Source organism: Eublepharis macularius, chromosome 5 (assembly GCF_028583425.1).
Source record: "Eublepharis macularius isolate TG4126 chromosome 5, MPM_Emac_v1.0, whole genome shotgun sequence".
NCBI lineage: Eukaryota > Metazoa > Chordata > Lepidosauria > Squamata > Eublepharidae > Eublepharis > Eublepharis macularius.
This window is the reverse complement of record NC_072794.1, coordinates 173,973,068-173,979,172: the sequence shown is the minus strand read 5'-3', so window position 1 is coordinate 173,979,172 and position 6,105 is coordinate 173,973,068. Positions and strand designations below refer to the sequence as shown.

At 52.2% G+C, this 6,105-nt stretch overlaps 1 long non-coding RNA gene across 2 annotated transcripts; it reads left to right on the top strand.

Annotated features, from left to right (window-relative positions):
- Positions 1-305: 305 nt before the first annotated feature.
- On the top strand, positions 306-5,476 carry LOC129331031 (uncharacterized). 2 transcript variants are annotated; one of them, XR_008597093.1, is made up of 3 exons: positions 306-1,974; positions 2,178-2,344; positions 5,216-5,476. It is a non-coding gene; the product is annotated as an uncharacterized LOC129331031 (long non-coding RNA). The 2 variants fall into 2 exon arrangements; XR_008597092.1 differs by having other exon boundaries at positions 5,213-5,476.
- Positions 5,477-6,105: the final 629 nt, after the last annotated feature.

Genomic DNA, 6,105 nt, shown 5'->3' with positions numbered 1-6,105 from the left:
TCTTATTTTCAGAGGAGGGAACTGGCCTGCACCCCCCAAGCCCTCTGCTCTAGCCACTGAACCATACCAATTTTCAGTGATTGGTTCTGGCTGATTGGACAAATAGCACTGGAGGCTTTTGCGTCCAAAAACGGGACTTTGCATGTAGAGTTCAGCCACAGGAACTGGCAGCCCTAATGAGGGGGGGTGTTCAAAGGGCCAAAGGGGGCCCCACTTGGAACTGAGCTGACGGTTCGGCCTGCGATGCTTGGAAAGACCCCTGGAGAACACCCACCTGCCTCCTCTGGCCAAACCACATTCCTAAGCCTGTTGCAGTTCAGGAATGCAGGTCAAGGGAGAGAGAATCAAAGCGGTTCTTTCTTCTTTGATTTTGAAACCATCCAGGCTGTTCTGCTGGGGAAATTCCCCAAGTGCACTTCTCAGAGCTCCCCAGAACCCCCCCCCCACTCCATGATGCATTTTAATATCCCAGAGAAATGGGTCGGAGCAGCCTGGATTTCCCCGGCTTTGGCTCTTGCATCATTCAGGACTGGAGCCAAGCTCTCTCTCGGCACCAAACGGGCAGCAGCAGCAGCAGCAGCATCACACTTGCTTCCTCCCCACCAGCAGGATCCAAGCGGCACTGCCTGGGATGTGCCCGGGTCCTCCCGCTGGATCACGCAACAGCTGGAGGGGGCAAGGCGTGACTCACCCGTGGCTGGATGCGAGCTGTAGAACTGAGTCATGGTCAGGGATTTTTTTCTAAGAAAACAGGTGGCAGAACTCTCAAGAGGGAAATGGGGAAGAAACACACGGGATTCTTTGAAATAATATTATTTTCACGCACGATTGCCGAGTATTTTCAAGAGATGCCGGAACTCCATTCCATCGTGTTCCTGCTGAAAAAAAGCCCTGCCCACAGTGCTCACGGCTGGCCACTGTCTCGTCTCCACACTGACTGCTGGTCAATTGAGCATCAGCTCACAGCTAGAGCTTAGCTAACTTTCGGGATATTTGAGTCCAAGTACAGGTCTTGCCGATTATTCAGAACTTTTCCTGGGTGTATTCAGGGATGCGTCTCTGTCTTCCAAGCCCTTTCCTTGGCTCTGAGCAGGACGCTTAGGAGAGGCTCCACACCGACCCAAGCAGGCATGATGTGGTGCGGGAGGGACTCTGTGCTGGCAGGGAACCCCGCTACACTGAGGCCAAGCAAAAGAGTGGCAGGCTGGCATTTAGTTTGGAGATCAGGGAGTCATGTGCACATCTGAACACACGCCATGCCCCAGAAGCCTTTTGCAGACGTTTGCTTACGAAGAAATAGCATCAGGAAGTGGGCACCAGTGGGCCATTTTGCCTCATGCTCAGCTTCTGTTGCTCGGTCTCTGGCACTGCCTCTGCACACCCACCCAGTCCTCCAAGAATGGCCAGTAATGCTTTGAAAGACCCCTGGTGAGGGAGCCCCTCTTCTGCCTCCTCTGGCCCCAGAGCAATCAGCAGCGCCGGAGGGAAAGGAAAGGCGCGGATCTCATGGGGAGAGTTTTCAGCACTGGCCTCAGTCTTCCTCGGCCCCGTTCCCCTGGTGTTTCCATTAGAGTGCCCGGGTGCCCTCCAGTGGTGGGCAAACTCCCGGAGGTTTGTCCCCTTGTCCGCCAATCTGCCAATGATTGGTGGGAAGTAGCAGGCCCCCAGAGGTCACCTGCTACTGGCAGGCACCCCAGGAACACGCCTGGCATGCGCTCCAGGGAATGTGATGGTGATGATAATAATAACTGTGCTTATATTCTGCTCTTCTAGACAGATTAGCGCCCCACGCAGAGTAGTGAAAAAGTTCATGTTATTATTGTCCCCACAATACAGCTGGGGAGCTGGGGCTGCGAGGAGAGGTCACTCCTGAACATCGTCGTGCCGGCCGCGGGAGCGCTCCTGTGTTCGGCGGAATAATGTCATTTTGGCGAGTGATGTCATCACGAAGAAGCAGCACGCTGCCGGAAGCAGGTAAGTGCCAGGTTCCCCCTCCCCCCAAAGTGGGAGGGTAGAGGGATCTGGCCGCCCGAGTCTCCATGCTCCCAGCTCATGGGCACACGAAGCCGCCTTACACACAGCCAGAGCACTGGCTTGGGTCCACCAGGTGGCTCCGCAGAGGGAAGAGATTTCTGTCCAGGGGGCACAACTTCCTCACCCCAACCCTCCTTTTGCAGCCTGCAGCGTCTCCTGAAATGGTGCTTCTGGGAGCGAGGACGCCCCAGGAAGCACAGCAGGGAGTGGGAGGTCTGCCGCAGGAGAGGGGAACGCACTCAACACACACACACACACACCCCGCCACCCAAGGAGCTTGCCAGTAGGATCCAAGCCAGAAGTCCATCAGGTCAGTCTTGCCTCTCCGGAGTCCCAGTCAGTGGCCTTTCATGTCACCACCTTCCTGGTTCTTGTAACTGGAGGTGCTGAGGATTGAACTTGGGACCTCCTGCAAGCAAAGCAGAGCGGATGCTCTGCCACTGAGCCACGGCCCCAGCCACCCCCGCGACACTGCGCAAGACACTCTCCCCAGCTCGGTTCTGATTTCTGGAACATCCACGGCGCCCTGAAGACACTGCCCAGCCTGAGTGCCAGCGGGAGAGGGCATGTGTAGGGCAGCTCTGCAACCAAGGACAGGCCGTTGCTTCCCCATAGGTCCATTCAGGACAGGGAGATCCCCCACCAGTCTCAATTCCCTGAGACTTAGCCATGCTGGTCTTTTCGTTGTCATTTGTGTGTGCCTCATGTGCTATCAAGTCACTTCTGACTTCTTGCAACCCCATGAATGAAAGACTTCCAAAATGTCCTGTCATTAACAGACATGTTCAGAATTGCAAATTGGAGGACGCGGCTTCTTTTATGGAGACAAGACAAGTCATCTCATTTTAGAACTCCCCCCCCCGCCCCCAGCAATTATTGTCTTTTCTGGTGTCTTTTCTTGTTTTCTCGTGATGCGACTGAAGTACGATAGCCTCAGTTTTGTCATTCTAGCTTCTAGGGAGAATTCAGGCTTGATGTGATTTGGAACCCACTTATTCCGTCTTTTAATTTTTTTTGTAATTTATTTAAGGTACTTCTATCACTTCTTCCCTCAAAAGAATAGGCTCAAAGTGGCTTAAACAACAAACAATAAAGATCACAAAAATACGGTCTCACATCTCCCCCAAATGCACTCAACAACTCCAGTAAAAACACTCTGCTTAAAGGAATCATCCATCCATGAATACCAATGGTGGGGGGGGGGGGGGAAGAGACCTCTGAAACACAGACACTCTTAAGTCATAGATCCAGAGGAGTTAGCCGTGTTAGTCTGTAGTATTAAAATCGAAGAGAGTCCAGTAGCACCTTAAAGACTAACCAACTTTACTGTAGCATAAGCTTTCGAGAACCACAGCTCTCTTCGTCAGATGCACTGACGAAGAGAGCTGTTGGTTAGTCTTAAAGGTGCTACTGGAGTCTTTACTATTTTCCTTAAAAGTCAAACAGCCATTCCATAGACATCTGTCAAGAGGGAGCCTCCCCCAGGTCCTCGGGCCACCCCTTGCCATGAGATAGAGGCACCAACTGGAAAAGCCTGGGTTCCAGAGGAGGAAGAGAGTCCAGCTCTGGGTGGAAGAATGGGGGGGGGGGGGAAGGCTGCCTGAAGAGCCCCTCTGCAAAGCCACCCCAGAGCCCTCCTGGATCACCTTTAGTGTGAGCAGATTGGTTGACCCTTTGAGCTCCAGCCATGCAAGGGCTATACCATAATCCACGTTAAGCTTAAAGGGGCCACAAGGAGTCTTTTGCTTCATTGAGGGTTTGCTTCTGTTGCCCCACCAGTGGGAACTGCAGAGCTATCGTAGAGCTTGGGGGGGGCATCCACCCCCCATGGCACATCTGCACTCACCTGTGCCTGATGCCTGCACAGTCGTAGCTGGAGCTGCTGAGGAGGGCTCAGGCCCCAGAAGTCCCAGCAGGAGCCACCCAAGCACGACGAGGAGGCCTAACTTCATGGTGCCGCCAGAAGGGAATTGGGTCTCAGATCTAAGCCAGGAGTGGCCCAGCTATAAACCCTCTGGGGGGAAGGGGCAGGGATGGGAGGGGCCGCTTCAAGGTGACCTCTGTTAACCAAAGGTCCCCTCCCTCCCTCCCGCCCTGTAGCTCATTCATCTTGCTCTATCAACAAGGCCAAGTGCCTGAGGCACTCCCACCCCTGCCAGCGTCGCTTCACCTGGAGCTGAATGTTTGGGCCTGGATGGGCTGGGGGGAGCCAGAGAAACAGCCTTGGCACCTCGGAGTCCACATTTCAACTGATCCCAGCCTTTCCCCTTACCCTAGTACAAGCTTTTTGCACTCAGAGGCAGCTTTTCAAAAAGTATTCAGTGTTATGTTTTAGGAGTATTATTCCTGGGCTTCAAGGCAGAACTGGAATGAAACAGTGAAAGACCCCCCCTCTCCTGCAGACACGCACGCAGACCCCCCCCAGTGAGCCTGGAAATCCAACATTTTCACATCGGACCCAATCGGCTGTCTCTTATCCTTAAGCATCTAGCGCTTCTTGCCTTTGCCCTGTGCACCTTACGAGGAACCTGTTTGCTCCGTTTAGTGCTGGAGAGACAGCTGAGTAATCGCTGCCTTTTCTATTCACAAAGGGGGAGTGCCACGTATCTTTGCTCCTTGTTACAACTTAAGACCGCTTTTGTACTGGGAAGCAATGAAATCTCAGCATGTCCTGCGTTAAGACCCTGCAAGCTGTAGACTGGGACCCTTCCACCATGCCTATTTTCATTTTTGTTGTGTGTGTGTTATGTGCTGTCAAGTTGCCTCCAACCTATGGTGACACTATAAATGAAAGACCTCCAAAAAGTCCTATCATTAACAGATTTTCATTTCTTTATTTTAAACATTTTTATTTCACTTTTCCATGCAATTAGGGCCCTCGAGGCAGTACAGTTAACAAGACGTTAAAAAACAATTTTTAAAAATAATACACAAACATACAAAAAAACCCCACAAAGCAGCAGTTAAAAATTAAACCGGGAGGATCAATACGAGGAAATCAAAGCAAAACGAAAAAGTCTTCTCCCACTGATGGATGCTGATGATACCGGGGGACAGACTAATCTCCCCAGGGACGGAATTCCACAGTATGCCGCTGTCAGGTCTGTTGCCCACAGTCCTTCCATGTTGTTTTTGCTTTGCTGTACTTTTCCAGTAATATTTCCGGTTTGTGTGTTAGCAGGAGCAGCTTGGTTCCTGAGACAGCCTTATCTGAGACGGCTCACCACAGCGGCCTTGGGACAGCTCCTTACTTTCACTTTCCCACCTTCTGTACCAGCTGGGGGGTGGTTTAGAGGGTTTGATATACTGTAGCAAGCCCCCAACACGTCATTCTCAACAAGAGATCTATGTACAGCCAGAAGCTTGCTTTAGCCTTTGGATAACCTATGGACACTTGTACTTTCTGAATATATAAACTCTCAATAAAGAACCTTTGACTCAAGAGACCCTGGATTTCTTGCTGCAAGGGGTGGGAGACGAAATCAGAGTACCCTGCTTTCCAGAGACTGACAGCCGCCGGGACCCTCCGAGAAGGCTCTTTCTTGGGTTTGCCACTCATCAAACCTCCGATGACGGAACACCTGAAGGAGGTTGACCGTAATGGTTGGATGGGGCCACATGGGATTGGGGGCAGTCTTTAAGCAAACGTGGTCTCAAGCTGTATGGGGCTTCAAAGGTCAGTCAATACCAGTGCTTTGAAATGGGCCTGGAAGCAAATTGGGAGCTGGTGTAGATGGAATAAGGCTGGACTGGAGTGATTCCTTACCACCCACCCCAGTCAACATTCTCGCTGCAGCATTCTGTACCAATGGTTATTTGTCCCTGCAATGTACCAATGGTCCGGCAATGGCTGAGTGCCTTTCTCCACAGTCGGGGACAGAGGGTGGCACTTGGGGAACCGATGCCCACCCGCCATTCCTTGGTATGCGGCATCCCTCGGGGGCGATTCTTTCCCCAATGCTATTTAACATCTCTATGCGCCCCTTGCCCAGGTAGCCTGCAGTTTTGGGCTGGGTTGTCACCAGTATGCAGATGACACTCAGCTCTATCTGCTGATGGACAGTCTGATCT